The sequence below is a fragment of the Scyliorhinus canicula genome, chromosome 1 (assembly GCF_902713615.1).
Source record: "Scyliorhinus canicula chromosome 1, sScyCan1.1, whole genome shotgun sequence".
In the NCBI taxonomy this organism is placed as follows: Eukaryota; Metazoa; Chordata; class Chondrichthyes; order Carcharhiniformes; family Scyliorhinidae; genus Scyliorhinus; species Scyliorhinus canicula.
In genome coordinates, this window is record NC_052146.1 from 228,899,077 (window position 1) to 228,920,690 (window position 21,614).

At 51.9% G+C, this 21,614-nt stretch overlaps 1 protein-coding gene across 3 annotated transcripts in view; it reads right to left on the reverse strand.

The window, feature by feature from the left end:
* si:ch211-63b16.4 (kinesin-like protein klp-20) overlaps positions 1-21,614 on the reverse strand; it is a 277,118-nt gene that overhangs the window by 205,886 nt on the left and 49,618 nt on the right. The window contains exon 1 of one of the 3 annotated variants that reach the window (XM_038808923.1): positions 9,799-9,963. The exons of the other annotated variants lie outside the window; for them this stretch is intronic. The gene's annotated coding sequence lies outside the window, so the exon portion shown is untranslated. Of the gene's footprint in view, positions 1-9,798; positions 9,964-21,614 lie in introns of those variants that run through there. 3 annotated transcript variants of the gene reach the window in all.

Sequence of the window (21,614 nt, forward strand, 5' to 3'; positions counted from 1 at the left end):
CCCTGGGGATTGTAGCTGGTCGTCCTGCTCGAGGCAATGCCTTTGCTGAGCAGGAATTGACGCAGCTGATCACTCATAAAGGAGGATCCCCGGTCACTGTGGATGTAAGCGGGGAAACCAAACAGAGTGAAGATGCTAGTGAGGGCTTTGATGACTGTGGCAGATATCATATCGGGGCATGGGATGGCAAAGGGGAATCTGGAGTATTCGTCAACCACGTTAAGGAAGTACGTGTTTCGGTCAGTGGAGGGGAGGGGCCCTTTGAAATCCATGCTGAGGTGTTCAAAAGGACGGAACGCCTTCACCAAGTGTGCTCAGTCTGGCCGGTAGAAGTGCGGTTTGCACTCCGTGCAGACTTGGCAGTCTTTGGTGACCGCCCTGACTTCCACAATGGAGTAGGGTAGGTTGCGGGCCTTTATGAAGTGGAAGAACTGGGTGATCCCTGGGTGACAGAGACCATTGTGTAGGGCCCGGAGTCGGTCCACTTGTGCGCTGGCACATGTACCTCGGGATAGGGCATCTGGGGGCTCGTTGAGCTTACCAGGGCGATACAAAATCTTGTAATTGTAGATGGAGAGCTCGATCCTCTACTCAAGATTTGATCTTTTTTGATATTGCCCCGCTGTGTCTAATTGAATATGAAGGCAACCGACCGTTGGTCAGTGAGGAGAGTGAATCTCCTGCCGGCCAGGTAATGCCTCCAATGCCGCACAGCTTCTGCGACAGCTTGGGCCTCCTTCTCGACGGAGGAGTGCCGAATTTCAGAGGCATGGAGGGTGCGTGAAAAGAATGCCACGGGTTGAGAGTTTGGCTCAAGTTAGAATCAGAGCTTAATGGGAAATGGAATGAGAGTTTGGTCAAGTTAAAAATCAGAGCTTGATGGGAAATGGAATGTCAAGTTTGTGCAAAATGTGTACGTGCATTTTGAAATGAATCGCTTCTGTGAGAAGGCGTTATCACGGCCTTAGCTGTCTGGAAAGCCTGTGAACTATCCGTGGGAGTCCGTAACTGTTTGTGAGAAACTTCACTCCTCAGGACTTTCGATAAAGAATAGCTATACTATGAAACTTGTGAACTAAATGATGGGAAGAAATAATTACATGAAGGAGGGGTTTAATGAGCTAATTGTATGACTAATGATTGAAAGGCTTGAGGGGTTTTGTAATAATATATAGTCAACTGTAACTAAGGAAAAATTGCTTTTTCACTTGCTGTAACTCTGAGTTACACTTGTGCTGCAGCCCCGCGGTAAATAAAGGTTCTTTGAAGTTATCTGGTGTTCGACTGCTGATTACCTCCGGACTGAAACATTTAGTATTATCAGGGTCTGCCGGCCTGGTTGAGGGTGGCGGCCAGAGCGACGTCTGATGCATCGCTCTCGACTTGAAAGGGGAGCGTCTCGTCGACCGCGTGCATTGCGGCCTTGGCGATGTCGGCCTTGATACGGTTGAAGGCCTGGTGAGTCTCGGCCATCAGGGGGAAAGCGGTGGAGTGAATGAGTGGGCGGGTCTTGTCCGCATAGGTAGGGACCCACTGGGCGTAGTATGAGAAAAACCCCAGGCATCGTTTGAGGGCCTTGGGGCAGTGGGAGTTCCATGAGGGGGTGCATGTGATCGGGGTCGGGCCCTAGAACTCCATTTTGCACCACATAGCCGAGGATGGCTGAGCAGTTGGTGCTGAACACGCACTTCTCCTTGTTATACGTAAGGTTCAGGAGTTTGGTGGTGTGGAGGAATTTGGAAAGGTTAGCGTCGTGATCCTGCAGGTCATGGCCACAGATGGTGACGTTATCTAGATACAGGAAGGTGGCCCGCAGTCCGTACCAGTCAACCATTTGGTCCATCTCCTGTTGGAAGACCGAGACCCCATTAGTGACGCCGAAGGGAACCCTAAGGAAGTGGTAACGGCGGCCGTCTGCTTTGAACGCAGCGTATGAGCGGTCCGCCTTGCGGATGGGGAGCTGGTGGTAGGCAGATTTCCGATCCACTGTCGAGAAGACCCGGTACTGTGCAATCTGATTGACCATATCAGATATGCGTGGGAGGGGGTACGCGTCGAGCTGCGTGTACCGATTGATGGTCTGACTGTAGTCAACGACCATCCTGTGTTTCTCCCCAGTTTTCACAACTACCACTTGGGCTCTCCAGGAGCTGTTGCTGGCCTCGATGATGCCTTCCCACAGTAGCCGCTGGACCTCAGACCTGACGAAGGTCCTGTCCTGGGCACTGTACTGTCTGCTCCTGGTGGCGGCAGGTTTGCAATCCCGTTTGCAAACAGGGAAGGTGGGTCGATCTTAAGGGTCGTGAGGCCGCATACAGTAAGGGGTGGTAGGGGACCCCCAAATTTCAGAGTTAGACTTTGGAGGGTGCACTGGAAGTCCAGGCCGAATAGCAAGGCAGCACAGAGGCTGGGGAGGACGAAGAGCCAGAAGTTGCTGAACTCTATGCCCTGGATGGTGAGGGTAGCGATGCAGCACCCCCGGATCTCCACAGAGTGGGATCCTGAGGCCAGTGAGATTCGTTGTGATATGGGGTGTACCACGAGGGAGCAGCGTCTTACCATATCGGGGTGGATGAAGCTCTCTGTGCTCCCGGAGCCAAGAAGGCAGGATGTCTTGTGCCCATCGGCCTTTACTGTCGCGACACGGTTACGCGGTTGTGCGGCCGGGACTGGACGAGCGTTATGGAGGCGAGCTGCGGCAGATGCTGGTAGGCCCCGGGCTGGTCGGCAGCGGTTGCGGGCGATGAGCGGCCCGATGAGGTGTCCGACGAGCAGGGGTCCTGTGGCGAGGAAGATGGCAGTGCCCACGGGGTGCACGTGGCGGGCGACGTTAAAGATGGCGACGCCCACGGGCCGCAAGTGTTCTGAGGCGAGGAAGATGGCGGCGCCCACGTGCCGTACGTGGGTTGTGGGGACGAAAATGGCCCAAGAGTCGCACGTGGGGGTGCAGGAACAATGGGCCTGGTTACAGTGGCGATTGACCGGGCCTGGCACACCGCAGCAAAATGTCCTTTTTTCTTGCAGGCCTTGCAGAGTGCACTCCACGCCGGGCAGCACTGCCAGGGGTGCTTTGTCTGCCCACAGAAATAGCATTTGGGCCCCCTCCCGGGGTTGGCTGGCTGCCGCACGGCGCAGGCTTGGGGTTGGCTGGGGGCGGTCGCTGGTGGGGTTCACGATGTCCAGGAGGGGGGCGCCGTGCGGTCGGGGGCGTATGCTTGTACATTACGAGAGGCTACTATTAGTGAGGTTGCGAGTTCCTTGGTCGCCCCGAGGTCGAGGGTAGCCCCTGCTAAGAGACACTGGCGGATGTACACCGGCCCTATGTCCGTAACAAAAGCGTCCCTGATTAGGAGTTCGGAATGTTCAATGGTCGAAACAGCCTGGCAATTGCAGTCCCTCGCCAGGACGTGCAGGGCACGGCAGAAATCTTCCAATGACTCACCGGGGAGTTGTTGCCGTGTGGACAGGAAGTGCCTGGCATAGAGTTTGTTGGTCTGCCGGGTGTAGTTCTCTTTCAGAAGCCCCATAGCCTCAGCGTAGGTGGGTGCGTACCGGATAAGGGGAAAGATATTGGAGCTCAGCCGTGTATACAGCATCCGGAGTTTCTGTGCTTCTGAGGGTTGTTCCGTCGCAGATCCGATGTAGGCTTCAAAGCAAGCTAGCCAGTGGGCGAAGGCTGACGTGGCGTTATCTGCTTGAGGGTGCAGCTACAGACGATCAGGCTTGATGCGGAGATCCATCGCTGTAAAATGTCTGCTTAATAAATTGATGCATTATCAATTACGATGAGACGGGAGTAGAGAGTAATCGAGGCTTTATTAAGCAGAGATGTGTAGCCTCCTGCAGCTGCTGCCGAAATGGCTGCAGCTCGGTGAGCACACACATTTATACTACGCCTTCTGGGCGGAGCCAGCAGGCAGGGATCTACCCCCGTACCTGTAGTACAGGAGCCTGACCGTATTACATCTCATGATATATACAAACAGTGGTGACTACCACTCTCCTCAAGCACACCATTCACCCTCTCTGGGTCCAACATCACCCTTTCCATCTCGTGCTTTACTCAACTGGATGGCCAGAATCCTGCTTGCCTTCCCACCATATTCATATACTGCCCCTCTGGCCCTCCACAACAGCCCCACCACCTTCCCATGGACACTAATCCAAACTCTACCTGGAGCCTCTGCCTCTCCTTCAACAGGCCTGTTTCTGGGCCCCCCAAATACCTACTGTTCACCCTCAGGATTTCATCTACCTGTCTTGCCATCTCTGCCCATTCCGACTTCTCCCTATGTGCCCGAATTGAGATGAACACCCACCAAGCTACCACCTTGAGTGCCTCCCATAACATGGTGGCCGTGACATCCCCGTGTCATTTAGCCCCACGTACCCCCGAATGGCAGCTCTCACCTACCCGCACACCTCCTCATCCGCCAACAACCCCACATCCAACTTCCACTGCAGAAACTGGGCTCCCCCCACCGGTCCACTCGCAAATCCACCCAGTGCAGCGAGTGATCAGAGACCATGATCACTGAATACACCTTCGACCACCCCCACCAGAAACGCCTTCTCCAGTACGAAAATGTCAATCCGGAGTACACCCGGTGCACATGGGAGAAGTACGACAATTACTTTGCCCTTGGCCTCCAAAACCTCCACAGGTCCACCCCCCATGTGCTCCATGCAGCCCTTCAGCACGTTCGCCACTGCCGACACCTTCCTCGACCTCGGGCATAACTGGTCCAAACTCAGCTCCAAGACAGTGTTACAATACCGCCCCCCATGATCAACTGGTGCGAGTCCAGGTCAGGAATCTTCCCCAGCAACTGTCTCATAAAATTTACATCATCACAATTTGGGGCATAAACATTTACCAGGACCATTGGCATAACCTCCAGCTTCCCACTCACCATCACTAACCTCCCCCACGAATCTGCCACAATGTTCCCCATCTCGAATGCCACCCGCTTGTTTACCAGCACCGCAACCCCCCTCATCTTCATGTCCAGTTCCGAATGGAACACCTGCCCTACCCACCCTTTCCTTGGCCTTGTCTGATCCCCTATCATTAAATGCGTCTCTTGTAGAAAAGCCACTTCCGCCTGCAGATTCCTCAGCTGCCCGAACACACCTGACCATTTGACCGGCCCATTCAGCCCTCTCTCATTCCACATGACCAGCTTGGTCGGGGGGGGTGGGGGGGGGGGGTGGGGGGGGGGGCTCCCCTGCCGATCAACCATATCCCTTTTTGGGCCAGCCCCTGGGCATGTCATGCTACCCTTCAGGCCCACCCTCAGATGTCCATCATCATTGATCCTTTTCCAACTGTGCCGCATCAACCACACCTTTGTCGGCAACCCTCCCTCCCCTTTCCCAAACAAAACAGTAAACCCATCCCCCTTTCCTGTGTCTACCTCCTGACAACCCCCCACAGCACTCCCGTTAACTAGCCCGCCGGCTAGCATGGTGGCCCCTGCCTAAGACCTCCAACTCCCCGACCCCCCCCCAGCTCCCTTTCTCCCTGTCCACACTCCCCCAAAAAACAGCAAAAGGTGCACCCACCCTTGATATTTCCCCCGGAGGGACCTGCCCTCCAAACGCCCTGCCATCAAAACAGAAGAAAAACTTCAAGGGGAAAAGTTTTCAGAGAACAAACAAACACTCGCACAAACTCCCCCAAAGTTCAATGTCCTCCTTCTCCTGCCAGTTCATTGTCATGAACTCCATCACCTCCTCTGGCATGCCAAAATAATACTCTCGCTTCTGGAAAATCACCCAGGGGTGGGCCGGGTACAGCACCCCAAACTTCACCCCATTTTTGAAGAGGGTAGCCTTGATCCGGTTAAACCCGGCCCTCCTCTACGCCAGTTTTGCACCCAAGTCCTGGTACACCCGCAGCTCATTTACAAAACTGGACATGAGTAATGTGTATCTGCAGCTTGAGCTCAACAGGTCCTCTCATCAATATTAACTATTAATATGCACCGGGGTCTCTACAAATACACCTGGCTACTTTCTGGGGTGTAATTGGCATGTGCGATATTTCAATGTATCATGGAGAATATCCTGAGGGGGTAGCCGTGCGTCGCGGTATATTTGGATGATGCGCTGGTCACGGGGACTACCGACCAGGAGCACATGAAGAATCTAGAAGCAGTGCTGCGATGCTTCTTCGAATTTGGCGTCCGTCAGTGATGGGCAAAGTGCATGTTCAACGTGAGGTGGTTTCCTTGGGTTATCAGGTGGACCACGAAGGGCCATAAATGCACTGGTGTTGTTTCTTTACCCCGTATACCATCACCAGACCCTCCATCTCGATCTGCGCACCTACGCTCGACCATGGTCAGCATCCGGAAAGGGATCAGCTGCTCCCGACCATCCGGCATCCAATGGCCCAGAATGGCCCCAATCACATAAGGCGACACATCACATGTGATGATCAATAGCTTGCCCGAACCGTAGTGTCAGCACCCCCAAAGATGACAGCCGTCTCTTGATACACCAAAAAGCCACCTCCTGGGCCACATCCAAAGCCAAGCCTGGTGCTTCTTCAGGAGCAGATGAAGAGGGGCCAGTATGACTCGGGATTTGGACAAATGTCCCGTAATAATTGACCAACCCAAGTTCTGTTGCGTCCGCCGGGACGAACTGGATGGCGTGCACCTTCCACTGGATCATCATTGGAATTTATGTTTGCGCATCTGATCAAAAATTAACCGCTTTGAAGAAAGTATGAAATATAACTCGAAAAGGTGTGGAAGTGAAATGATATTCTGCTCAAGTTAAAGACTGAAAAAGTGTTGGAACTACTCAGCGAGCCTGGCAGCATCCGTATAGAGAAAAACAGGGTTAAGCTTTAGTCATACCTGGAAAGGGATAAATTGATGTATTTGACTGAGAAAAAACATAATTTAGATTTATGGCCCCATTGCTTGTCCTTTTTGCGCAAAGAAAAGGCGATGCTGCTTATTGCATTAGCGCCCTTTATCTCCACATCTCATCTGAAAGACAATGGGCCCTGTTGCTGGCTGCTTATGAGTGCTCCTTTGAGCATCGGCTAGGGACACACATCATCACCCTCGCTGACACGCTGACATAAATTTCTATGCGATCGGATTTTTTCAAGCAGAATTGGGTGACATATTCAATATCTCACAGTACACCATCCATTGCTGCATCCAAAAAAAATTGCATTTGTATTATGGATTTCATGACCACAAGTAGTCCCAAAGTGCTTTACAGTCAATTAGGTATTTTTCAAGTGTAGTCACTGAAGCAATGTAGGAAACATGGCAACCAATTGGACACAAGCTCCCAGAAATAACAATGTAATAATGACCAAATTATTATGGGGGATGTTGGTTGAAGGACATATATTGAGCCGGACGCCGGGAATAACTTTGCTGCTTTTCTTCAAAATAGTGCCATGAGATCTTATAAGCAGGATTCTCCGGTCGCCGATGCCGAAATCGAGTTCGGCAATCGGCTGGAGAATACCCATTTCCAACCAAATTGGGGGTGCCGCCGCTATCGTGATGCTCTGCCTCTCCAAAGCTGTGTACTGACGGACTCAGGATGTTGCCTGAGGCCCATTCCTGTTACTCCGCCCACAACCGTCCGATTTCCCGACGGCCTGGCGGCTGCGGACTCAGTCCAGCGCAGCCACAGTTGGGGGAAGTCCGATCCGCGGGCAGGGGGGACTCTGTCAGGGGCTGGGGGCACTATTGAAAGGTGATCTGGGGTTCGCGAGCAGGCCAAAGGGGGGGGGCACAATTTCGCAGGCCAGGTCCGCGAGCGGCCAGCGCCGTGTTGCACGGCATGTCTGCTGCAGGCCGTCGCAATGCGCATATGTGGCCACGGACCCGGCAATTCTCCAGGCCATATCGGCAGCTAGAGCCGGGTGCTCTATGCTGCTTGGCCGCTAGCCCCCTGCCAAATGGAGGATTGGTGGCCTATTTACGCCAATGTTTTGGTCTTAAAATGTCACCGTTCTCATGCCGGTATGGGGACATAGCTTCAAAATTGGAGAATCCAGCCCTTTATCTCCACATCTCATCTGAAAGACAATGGGCAGAATTCTCTGTAGCCCGATGGCGAAATCAAGAATGGCGATCGGCTGGAGAATGGCTTCCGACGCCGGAATCGGGGCAGACGCCGGTTTGCGATCCTCCACCCCCTCCAATTTTGCGTCATTGGGACGTGCACCGCTCGCAGCTGCAATGTTGTTGGCATGTCATCAGCCGGCTCACCCGCGATTACCCGCCTCCACTGGGCTGAGTTCCCGACGGCGCGGGCCACGTGTGGTCCCAGCGGTCGGGAACCTGGCATGCCGGCTGCGGACAGTGTCCAGCGCCGCCACACTTGGCCGAGATCCGTACCGCTGGCCGGAGGATTTCTGCTAGGGCTGGAGGGAGTGGTGGGGGTTGGCCAGGGGGTGGGCTGTGGGGTCAGGGTGGGTGGGTATGCGTTCCAGCACGGCCGGCGCCATGTTTTCCGGCATAACCGGTGGAGGTGTAGGCCTGCGCAGCTGCAGCTTTTCAGCCCTGCGTATGCGCGGCCCAGGACTCAGCGATTGTCTGGCCATTCTCCGCATGATCCACGGGTGGTTCATGTGGTGCCAGTGCTAGCCCCTCACTGGTACCGGAATCGTTTCGGGGTTCGCGTTGATTTTCCAGTTGCTAAACACCACTTAGCCACAGGAATGGAGAATCCAGCCCAATATCTCTAACAATGCAGCACTCCTGCAGTACTGCACTTGTGTGTCAGTTTTTTGTACTCACGCCTGGAGTGAGACTTGAGCCCACAATTTTCTGACTTAAAAGGAGTGCGCTACCGACTGAGACACAGGTGACAGAAAGGGAACAGAGGCCAGATAAAGAGGATGAGAGGTTGCATAACTTTCCCAGGATACTGGGACTTCCAATGGTGCAGGAAGCCATTGACCGGTATAACAATGGCGATGTGTGACCACCCTGCCCCACCCCCCCACCCCCGCTCACACCATACCAGCAGGGAGATGTTCAGAAACCCCAAGGGTTATCACTCCATCAATATGCAGTTGGTGTGAAATCATGCAAACCATAATGTTGGTGAATCGCCATTATCCTGACAGAAGCTGCAATGGCTTTATTCGGAGGTAGTCTGTCAATTCTGTTTTTTTACAGGTTTTCATGGGCATAAGGGATAACCCCTCTTCAACTTGTTGCTGCCTCACGGCACCGAGGTCCCAGATTCGATCCCAGTTCTGGCTCACTGTCTGTGTGGAGTTTACACATTCTCCCCGTGTCTGCGTGGGTTTCGCCCCCACAACCCAAAGATGTGCAGGGTAGGTGGATTGGCCACACTACATTGCCCCTTAATTAGAAAAAATTAATTGGGTACTCTAAATTTATTGGGAAAAAAACTCCTCAACTGCCCACCTGCCACTTGTGCCAAAGGAGGTGTGATTTAAAATATGGAGAACCACGAACATTGTGGAGCTTGATTATCAGCATACACACTCCAGAGTTTGTGATGGTCTGCTGCATCCTCCACACGATTGACAATATTGGGGTGCAGCTTTTGCCACGAGGCATCCGTAAGTAAATTGAGAGTGGGAGGAGACAGGGAGGATACATCTTGCTCCAGAGGACTGTCCAAAAGCAGCAACTCAAACTCCACTTCCCATTTCGTTCATCACTATATCATCTATTTGGGATGTCCCCTCACAGTTTACCGTAGCCACAATCTTGCAATAGAAGCCGCAACAACAACCTTATGATACAGTCCACTTACAAACAGAAATGAACTATTAACCTGCTTTGTGCCTTCCCTTGGTGCTTCTCTTGGTGTGTCCTAGTGCTGCTAAAGCAATGGTGTGGTACGACAGTGACTGTAGCAAGGCTGGTTGAAGGTTGTGGATGGCCTTACAGACAACCTCGAACAAATCTGGGTCTTGAAGGTCTTGCTCTACCACCTCAACATGAGCAGCACTCTGAGCTGGCTGCAAGACAACAGTAAGGGCACCAGTGGAATGGCAGTTCTGAGATCACAATCGTTGTCATCCTGAGAGAGAACAACAGGTTTGTGCTCTATGGTACCACTACCGCCCCATGGGTCAGCATTTCACTAATCCTAGTAACGTACTGGAGAACAGATAGCCGACTGCCACAAAACCCTGCAAGCCCCTTTGAACACTGAGATTTGCATCCATGATGCTAGCAGTCTGAGCTTGCATGGAAACATGCATGGAACCCATGACCTCCATCTGAGCTTCAACTATAACATTGAGTACTTCTGCCAGTGCTGCAATGAAAATGATGCTGCATTGTGGCTAGGTTTGTAAATGCTGTTGTGGAGCTAGCCACCACTTCTACTCTGGGAAGGGTGGGTTACAATCCCTGCTTGATGCCCTGTTGGAGCCAGGCTCCACCACGTTCTTTCAACATAAGAACATAGAAAAAGGAGCAGGATAATGCCTATTTGAACCCTCTAGCCTGCTCCGCCATTCAATAAGACCATGGCTGATCTGATTGTGACTTTTAACTCCACCTTCCTGCCACCCCATAACACCTGACTCCCCTGAAGATCAATAACCTGTTTAACTTGGCCTTAAATATAATGAATAACCCAGCTTCCATGCCTCTCCAGAGAGAGAAGAAATTCTTCCTCATCTCTATCTTAAATGAGAGACTTCCAACCTTGGAAGATCAATAAGATCACCTCATTCTTCTAAACCGTTTAAACGCCCAACCTGCTCTCATAAGACAGCCACTTCATGCCAGGAATCAACCTTCTCTGAATGGTCTCCAGCGCAAATATGTGGTTTGTTAAGATCACTTAGAGTCTGAACTGCTGTGGAAACATTCGCTTTTACATGCATGTTGTAGTCTGGAATGATGGATTGGGGTGGTGGAGGCTCCAACTTTCTTTCCATCACGTGGCTGACCGGAATCTCTCCTACTTTTCCCACCTGTCATTGGCATGTATTGGAAGGATTTGAAGGTTGATAATCAACCTGTTTGGCCCCGTTATGAACCTTCCTAGGCTATCAAGTTATGGCTGGAACTCAAACCTGAGATTTCTGACTCACTGAGGCAGGGACACTACCCATGAGTCCTAATGCAAATATAGCTCGCCTTAAGGAGACCAAAACTAAATTCAGTACTCCAGGTGGAGTCTCACTAATGCCCTGTATAGTTGTAAAATGAATCCCCACTTTTTTTTAAAAATAATTTTTATTGAGATTTTCACAAAATATCAAAGACAGAAAATATCAACAAGAAAACAGTATTAACAACAAAAAAACAAAAAAAAAACACAATAACCCTCAAAACCAAACCCCCCCCCCAGATCTCTCTGCCTGTCAGTACTCGCAAGAGTTCTACCATTTATTGTGTAATTCTTACCTGTATTGGACCTTCCTCACACTTGTCCGGATTAAACTCTATCTGCCATTTCTCCGCCCAAGACTCCAAGCCGTTTATATCCTGCTGTATCCTCTGACAATCCTCTTCACTATCTGCAACTCCACCAATTTTTGTGTCACAAAGGTAGGTGGAATTGCGGATAGCGATAAGGACTATCAGAGGATACAGCAGGATGTAGATCGTTTGGAGACTTGGGCGGAGAGATGGCAGATGGAGTTAAACCCAGACAAATGTGAGGTAATGCATTTTGGAAGGTCAAATGCAGGTAGGGAATATACAGTGAATTGTAGAACCCTCAAGAGTATTGAAAGTCAGAGAGATCTAGGTGTACAGGTCCACAGATCACTGAAAGGGGCAACACAGACGGGCTGGTGCCGAGGCTGGGAGCCCCAGGCTAGCTGAGTGCAGCTAGTCAACGGAAGCCGAGGTGGGGGGTGTCCATATAGTTAGTTTAGAGTAGGGGTTAGATGATAGGATGGTGTTGCTGAGGGGGGGGGGGGGGGGGGGGGGGGGGGGAGTTGTTCTGCTGATGGGGATGGAAACTGGGCATGGTAACAGTGAGGAGGTCATGGGTGGAGCCGGCCAGGAGGCGGGCCAGACACATGACTGGGGGGCTGGCCAAGGAAAGGGGATGGCTGATCGGCAAAGGGGTGGGCGAAGTGCCCCACAACCAGGTTGATCACCTGGAATGTTAAAGGGTTAAACGGGCCAGTGAAGAGGGCGCGTGTGTTTGCGCATCTGCGAGTTCTCAAGGCGGACATAGTCTTTTTGCAGGATACGCACCTGGAAGTGGCAGACCAGGTTAGGTTAAGGAAGGGCTGGGTCAGTCAGGTCTTTCATTCGAGGCTTGATTCTCAGACGAGGGGGTTGCGATCCTGATTAATAAACGGGTACAATGTGAGGCGGAGGGCACAGTTGTGGATGGGGTGGCAGGTTCGTTATGATGAGGGGTAGGCTCGAAAGGGTGAGAGTAGTCCTGGTCAGTGCGTATGCCCCTAATTGGGACAATGTGGATTTTATTAGGAGGATGTTAGGGAAGATCCCCGACTTGGACTCGCATAAGTTGATCATGATCATTTAATACAGTCCTGGACCCGAGCCTGCACCGGTCATGCTCAAGAACAGGCAGGTTGCCAGCGATGGCAAAGGAACTGAGAGGGTTCATAGAGCAAATGGGGGGAACAGATCCGTGGAGACTTAGCCGGCCGACGGCGAGGGAGTTCTTGTATTACTCCAACGTCCACAAGGTGTATTCCTGAATTGACTACTTTGTGGTGAGTAGGGACCTGCTGGCCGGAATGGCCGGGAATATTCAGCAATTGCCATATCGGACCATGCTCCGCACTGGGTCGACCTGCAGTTTTGTAAGGACAGCTTTCAGCGCCCACCATGGAGGCTGGAAGTTGGACTACTCGCGGACGAGGCGGTGTGTGAGAGGCTGAGGAAATGCATGCAGAATTACCTGCAGGTGAACGATACTGGAGAAGTCTCGGCAGCGGTGCTCTGGGAGGCACTGAAGGTAGTGGTGAGCTGATTTCAATCCGGGCATACAGGGACAGGACGGATAGGGCAGAGACGGACAGACTGATTAATGAAATTCTACGGACGGACAGGAGTTACGCGGAATCCCCGAGGCCAGAGTTACTCAGGAAACGAAAGAGGCTGCAGGCCGAGTTTGGGGTGCTGGCTACAGGCAAGGCTGTGGAGCAGCTTAGAAAGTTAAAAGGCGCGATTTATGAGCATGGGGAGAAGGCCAGTAGAATCCTTGCGCAGCAACTGAGGAAGAGGAAAGCGGCTAGGGAAATAGGGAGGGTCGTGGATGGGGAAGGTAATCTAATGGGTGATCCAGCAGGGCTGAACAAGGTCTTTAGGGACTTTTATAGGAAGCTGTACACTTCGGAACCACCCGGGGGCCGGGGGCGGATGAGGCGATTCCTGGACGGACTGACCTTCCCAAGAGTGCGGAGGGGGTTGGTGGACGGACTGGGGGCCCTGGTCAGGATCAAAGAGGTATTGGGGGGCCTGAAGGTCATGCAGTCGGGTAAAGCCCTGGGGCCGGACGGGTATCTGGTGAAGTTTTACAAAAAAATTGCCGGGATAGTGGGGCCGGTGCTGGTCAGGGTCTTTAACGAGGCGAGAGACAGAGGGAGTTTACCCCCAGCGATGTCGCAGGCCACCATTTTGTTCATTCTGAAACGGGATTGTGATGAATGTATAATGCTTAATTTACACTATGTATCATTGTGTCCTTGTGGGCTCTGTCTGTGAGCCGTTGCACAGCTCTGCCCACAGGGGGAGATGAGGAGCTTGTACAGGGCTCCACCCTTGGCTCTGCCCATGGCTCCACCCATGGCCCCTCCCACTGCCGGAAGTATAAAGTGCTGTGGTCTTGTGAGTCTGCCCTCAGTTCTTCTGGTCGTAGGCAGGCTCAGTTGTAAGTCTATTAAAGCCACAGTTTACTTCCTCATGTCTCGAGTGAATTGATGGTCACATCAGGGATAAGGACCCGGAGGCCTGTGGGTCATACAGGCCGATCTCCCTGATCAACGTAGACGCCAAGTTACTGGTCAAGATTTTGGCGACCAGAATTGAGGACTGTGTACCGGATGTAATTGTGGAGGACCAAACCGGATTTGTGAAAGGGAGGCAGCTGGTGGCCAACATAAGAAGGCTGCTCAACGTGATTATGATGCTCCCGGAGAGTAGGGAGGTAGAGATAGTGGTACCCATGGATGCTGAAAAGGCTTTTGACCGGGTCGAGTGGGATTATCTGTGGGAGGTACTAGGACGGGTTTGGGTTCGGGGCGGGGTTCATCGACTGGGTTAGGCTATTGTATCAGGCCCCGGAGGTGAGTGTAAGGATAAACAGGATGACATCGGACTACTTTAGACTGCACTGTGGGACAAGGCAGGGCTGCCCTCTCTCCCCACTGCTGTTTGCGCTGGCCATAGATCCGCTGGCAATTGTACTGAGAGCTTCTAGGGGCTGGAAAGTGCTGGTCCGGGGGGGGAGGGGGAGTGCAACATAGAGTCTCGTTATACGCAAATGATCTGCTGTTATATGTATCAGACCCAATAATGGGGATGGACGGTATTATGGCAACCCTGAGGGAATTTGGCCGGTTCTCCGGATACAAACTGAACATGGCTAAGAGCGAGTTGTTTGTAATTCAGGCGAGGGGGCAGGAGAGTAGGCTGAAGGGGTTGCCGTTCAGGCTAGTGGGGGAGAGTTTCCGATATTTGGGGATTCAGGTGGCACGGGACTGGGGCAAGTTGCATAAGCTCAACCTGTCCCGACTGGTGGAACGATTGAGGGAGGAGGTCCGGAGGTGGCATACGCTCCCGCTGTCATTGGCGGGGAGGGTGCAGACTGTTAAGATGACAATTCTCCCAAGGTTTTTCAGTGCCTCCCCATCTTTATCGGTTCTACTTTAAGAGGCTGAATAAAATTATTCTGGGATTTGTATGGGCAGGGAAGTCTCCGCGGGTGAAGAGGCTGATGTTTGAAAGGAGCAGAGGAGAAGGGGGGCTGGCGTTGCCGAACTTCAGCAACTATTACTGGGCGGCTAACATAGCGATGATAAGGAAATGGATGGTGGGTGCGGGGTCGGTTTGGCAGCGGTTTGTGCAGGGGCATTAGCTTCGCAGCCCTGGTCACGGCGCCTCTGCCCCTTCCGCTGGCACGGTACTCCACCAGCCCAATAGTGGTGGCGGCTCTTCGGATCTGGGGCCAGTGGAGGAGGCATGTAGGGGAGGTAAGAGCATCGGTGTGGACCCCAATCTGTGGCAACCACCGATTTGCCCCGGGGAACATGGACGGGGGGTATCGACTGTGGAGGAGGGCAGGGATTGTGAGGATGGGGGATCTTTTCCTGGAAGGGAGCTTTCCGAGCATGAAGGCGCTGGAGGAGAAGTTTGGGCTGGCGAGAGGGAACGACATTAGACGCTTGCAGGTGAGGGATTTTGTACGCAGACTGGTGCTGTCCTTCCCACGTCTCCCGCCGAAGGGGAGGCAGGACAGGGTAGTTTCTAGGGGAGAGGTGGGAGAGGGTAGAGTTTCAGACGTCTACAAGGAACTAATGGGAGCTGAGGATACGCAGACCAAGGACCTGAAGCTTAAGTGGGAGGAGGAGGGCAGCACGGTGGCACAGTGGTTAGCATTGCTGCCTACGGCACTGAGGACCCGGGTTCGAATCCCAGCCCTGGGTTACTGTCCGTGTGGAGTTTGCACATTCTCACCTTGTCTGCATAGGTTTCGCCCCCACAACCCAAAAAGATGTGCAGGTTAGGTGAATTGGCCCGTGTCGCGTCTTTTCGTCCGACGTCACTTCGTCCAACGACACTTCGTCCACGTCTTTTGGTCCAACGTCTTTTTGTCCGCCCGTCTTTTGGTCCAACGTCACTTCGTCCAATTATCCAATTACAAATTAACTCCGTATAAAACCATTTAATTGCTAAAATGCAAGTAATTGATAAAATGCAAGTAAAATGCAAGTTGAAAAATGCAGTTAAAAAGTTAAAAAATCTAAAAATGCAGTTAAAAAATCTAAAAGTTTACTAATTACTTAAAATTCCCGAAATTACTTAAAATTGATGTAAATTGTAAATTCCCGAAATTCCCTAAAAGTTAGATTTCCAGAACTGTACCCGAGAGAGAATAATGGGGAGAGGACAAGATGATTTGATATTCTACAATTCCGACAGACACAGATATAAGTGGGAGTCTAATTGGATTTAGACAATGAGTGAAGTTCTGAAAGAAGCAGATTTAAACTCGATTTTCGTCGAGTGATTAAAACCTCTGGTTGGCAGTGGGTTCTGACATTACAGGTCTGAAATGATCAAATATTCCATCAGATACAATGGCTCTCATCACGCTGGAGCATACATGGGTGAATATCCTGCAGCTTATCTTAATAATGTCTGGAGATCAAGCAGCACAAATGCAGAACTCAACCTCAAGAGGCGAAATAGGTGGAGAGGATCCTTGAGCAGTAACATTGAAAAACTAAATTAAACTATTTGTAATTGGATAATTGGACGAAGTGACGTTGGACCAAAAGACGGGCGGACAAAAAGACGTTGGACCAAAAGACGTGGACGAAGTGTCGTTGGACGAAATGACGTCGGACGAAAAGACATAGCACCGAATTGGCCACGCTAAATTGCCCCTTAATTGGAAAAAATAATTGGGTACTCTAAAAAAAAAAATTTTTAAGTGGGAGGAGGAGCTCGGGGAGGAGCTGGAGGACGGTATTTGGGCAGGAGCCCTGAGCAGAGTAAACACGACCCCAACATGTGCCAGGCTCAGCCTGATCCAGTTTAAGGTCATGCACTGGGCCCACATGACGGTGGCCCGGATGAGCAGATTCTTCGGGCTGGAGGACAAGTGTGCTAGATGCGCCGGAGGGCCAGCTAACCATGAACACACTCATGCGGTATTGGCAGGGATTCACAGATGTCATGTCCTGGGTATTGAAAACTGGGGTAGTAATGAGCCCGGAGGTGGCAATCTTTGGGGCTTTGGAGGACCCGGGAGTCCAGGAAGAGAGAGAGGCCTACGTTCTGGCCTTTGCTTCCCTGGTAGCCCGGCGATGAATACTGTTAGCATGGACGGACTCAAAGCCCCCCGAGGGCTGAGGTATGGCTATCGGACATGGCGCGCTTTCTTGGCCTAGAGAAAGTCAAGTTCGCCTTGAGAGGTTCGCTACCAGGGTTCGCCCGAAGTTTGCAGCCAGTTATTGACTTCTTTGCAGAGGAGTAAGCAAGCGTCAGCGGGGGGGGGGGGGGGGGGGGGGGGGGGCGCAAGGGTAGAGTAGAGTAGGGGGATATTGAGGCAGGTCCATGCGTGAACAGAGCCGTGGTTGGAATTTGTGTCTTGACTTTTTTTTGTACTGTACAATGTCATTTTTTCTAAATGCCTAAAATACCTCAATAAAATTGTTTGTTAAAAAAAAAGAAAGGGGCAACACAGGTGGAGAAAGTAGTCAAAAAGGCATACGGCATGCTTGCCTTCATTGGCCGAGGCATTGAGTATAAGAATTGGCAAGTCATGTTGCAGCTGTATAGAACCTTAGTTAGGTCACGCTTGGTGTAAAGTGTTCAATTCTGGTCGCCACACTACCAGAAGGATGTGGAGGCTTTAGAGAGGGTGCAGAAGAGATTTATCGGGATGTTGCCTGGTATGGAGGGCATTAGCTATGAGGAGCGGTTGAATAAACTCGGTTTGTTCTCACTGGAACGACGGAGGTTGAGGGGCGACCTGATAGAGGTCTACAAAATTATGAGGGGCATAGACAGAGTGGATAGTCAGAGGCTTTTCCCCAGGGTAGAAGGGTCAATTACTAGGGGGCATAGGTTTAAGGTGCGAGGGGCAAGGTTTAGAGGAGATGTACGAGACAAGTTTTTTACACAGAGGGTAGTAGGTGGAACGCGCTGCCGGAGGAGGTGGTGGAAGCAGGGTCGATAGTGACATTTAAGGGGCATCTTGATAAATACATGAATAGGATGGGAATAGAGGGATATGGACCCAGGAAGTGTAAAAGAATTTAGTTTAGACGGGCAGCATGGTTGGTGCAGACTTGGAGGGCCGAAGGGCCTGTTCCTGTGCTGTACTTTTCTTTGTTCTTTGTCATCTGAGAACTTAATCATTTATATACACCACAAATAACAAAGGCCCCAGAACTGATCCCTGTGGCACACCGCTAGTCACAGCCTTCCATTCAGAAAAGCACCCTTCTACTGCTACCCTGTCTTTTGTGCCCAAGCCAGTTCTGTATCCAACTTGCCAGCTCTCTTCTGATCCCATGTGACTTCACTTTTTGTACCAGCCTACCATGAGGTACCTTGTCAAAGGCTTTACTGAAGTTCATGTATACAACATCTACTGTCTTTGCCTCATCTATCATCTTTGTCACTTCCTCGAAAATCTCAAATCAAATTAGTGAGGCACTACCTCCCCTTCAGAAAACCATGCTGTCTATCACTAATAAGTCCATTTGTTTCCAAATGTGAGTGAATCCTATCTCTAAGAATCTTTTCCAGTAATTTCCCTACCACTGACGTAAAGCTCACCGGCCTATAATTTCCTGGATTATCCCTGCTGCCCTTCTTAAACAATGGAACAACATTGGCTACTCTCCAGTCCTATGGAACTTCACCTGTAGCCACTGAGGATACAAAGATTACTGTCAATACCCCAGCATATTCCTCCCTTGCCTCCCTCGGTATTCTGGGGTAGATACCATCAGGCCCAATAGACTTATATACTTTTTAAGATGCCCTACACTTCCTCTTTTTTTATTTTAAAAAAAATAATTTTTATTCAAATTTTTCAACAACAAATTTTCTCCCAACAGTTAAAGTAAATAAGGTGTAAAACAAACAGAAACAGAAAAAGAAATCCCCCCCAATAAAGTAATAAATTAATAACTAATAACAATACAAGTGTGATGATCGGAATACCTTGCCCCTTTAAGAGGCTTGTGATGATCGGAATACATTGCCCCTTTAAGAGGCTTGGAACCCTGGGGGACTCCGCCTCTGGCTACGCCCCCTGGGAAACAGTACTTAAGATGAGACTCCATTTTGCGAGCACACTTCTCATGGAGGCTGCCATTGTTCACTGCTTATTAAAGCCTTTGATTACTGACCTAACCTTCGTGTCGTAATTGAGAGTGCCTCAATTTAATAAGCAGTGCACATCAAGATGGACAGCGGTCTGAAACCAGAGAGACTCAACCTGGAAGGCAGGACGCCTGAAGCCTCGGAAATCTTTAAACATTGGCTCCGGTGTTTTGAGGATTATTTGGACTCCTCACCGTCTGATGTCGACAGCGCTCGCAAGCTGCGTTTCTCACATGGCCGGGTGAGCCACCGAATCTCTGCCATGATTGAAACCGCTACGACCTATGAGGCGGCGATCGAAATATTGAAGAAACGCTTCATAAAGACTACCAATGAGGTACATGCCAGGCATTTGCTCTCGACCTGCAGCCAGCGCTCCGGAGAAATGCTGGACGAATTCGTGGAAAGACTCACCGCGCTCGCGAGGAACTGCGACCACAAAGCAGTGACGGCTGAAGAACACAGGAACTTACACATCCGCGATGCCCTTGTGTCTGGCATCAGGTCATCGTACATCCGGCAGCGGCTCCTAGAAGACGGGGCGAAGGATCTCCAAGGCACGGTAACGCTCGGCTTTTCTCTCGAAACGGCCCACCGTAACCTCCGTACGTACTCCGCGGACCTTACGAATCCCTCTCGATCCCCTCCAGACTCGGCCACGCTACAGGCCTGTGCCACACGTCGATCCACTCACTCCGGGGGCTCCCCATGCTATTTCTGTGGGCAAGGCCAGCACCCACGTCAGCGTTGTCCGGCCCGATCCGCGACCTGCAACGACTGCGGGAAGAAAGGGCACTTCGCGAAAGTCTGCCTGGCTGGGCCCAAAGGCCACAAACAAAAGTCTCACCGGGCCCAGAAATCAAACTCCCGGCCTCACAGACCCCGCAACGCGGCTGCACTGCGGCCAGACACGCCCACTTCTGACGCGTCATCGACCTCGTGCAAGTCATGGGAGCGGCCATCTTGGCGGTGGCCATCTTCGAAACCCGACATGTGCGACCGGCGGCCATCTTGTGACTCCGGGCGGCCATTTTGTGAGTCCGACTCTGACGGCCCGCACCTAGGAGCGATCACGCTTGATCAATCACGGCCGAAACACCTGCGAAACTCGATGATGCGGGTGCGAATCAACGGCCAAGACACTCCCTGCCTGTTCGATTCCGGGAGCACGGAGAGCTTTATCCACCCAGACACAGTAAGGCGCTGCTCCCTGCGCACCCATCCCGCCTCCCAAACTATCGCCCTCGCCTCAGGGTCCCATTTGGTTCAAATCACGGGGTATTGTGTCGCTGACCTCACAATTCAAGGCGCGAAATACTCCCGTTTTAAACTGTACATTTTTCCTCAACTCTGCGCCCCCCTGCTGCTTGGCCTCGACTTTCAGTGCAGCCACCGGAGCCTGACACTGAAGTTCGGCGGACCCCTGCCCCCACTCACAGTCTGCAGCCTGGCGACACTCAAAGTTGCGCCACCCCGCCTCTTCGCGAACCTCACTCCCGACTGTAAGCCCATCGCCACCAAGAGTCGCCGGTACAGTACCCAAGACTTGACTTTCATCAAGTCGGAGGTTCAGCGGCTACTAAAAGAGGGGGTCATAGAGGCCAGCAACAGCCCTTGGAGGGCCCAGGTATTAGTAGTCCGCTCCGGGGGAAAGCAACGCATGGTTGTGGATTATAGCCAGACAATAAACCGCTTCACACAACTCGATGAGTACCCACTTCCCCGAATAGTTGAAATGGTGACCCAAATTGCCCAGTATCGGGTATTCTCCACGGTTGACCTCAAATCGGCCTACCACCAACTCCCTATTCGCTCAGAGGACCGCCCCTACATGGCTTTTGAAGCAGCCGGTCGGCTGTTTCACTTCCTCAGGGTACCCTTTGGTGTTACAAACGGAGTCTCCGTTTTCCAGAGGGCGATGGATCAAATGGTGGACCAGTACGGCTTACGGGCGACCTTCCCGTACTTGGACAACGTCACCATCTGCGGCCATGACCAGCAGGACCACGACGCAAACCTGAGGAAGTTCCTCCAGACTGCCCGGGCCCTGAACCTCACCTACAACAAAGAGAAATGCGTGTTCCACACAACCCGGCTCGCCATCCTCGGCTACGTCGTGGAGAACGGGGTCCTAGGCCCGGACCCCGACCGCATGCGTCCCCTTAAGGAACTCCCCCTCCCCCGTAGCCTCAAGGCACTCAAACGGTGCTTGGGGCTTTTCTCCTATTACACCCAGTGGGTCCCCAGATATGGGGACAAAGCCCGGCCACTCATTAAGACCACGGTTTTTCCTCTGACGGATGAGGCCCAGTCGGCTTTCAACCGTATCAAGGCCGGCATCATCAAGGCCGCCATGCACGCGGTGGACGAAGCCATCCCCTTTCAAATAGAAAGCGATGCATCAGACGTCGCCCTGGCTGCTACCCTCAACCAAGCGGGCAGACCAGTAGCGTTCTTCTCCCGAACCCTCAACGCCTCGGAAATTCGACACTCTGCAGTCGAGAAGGAGGCACAAGCCATAGTGGAGGCCGTGCGACACTGGAGGCACTACCTAGCTGGTAGGAGGTTCACCCTCAT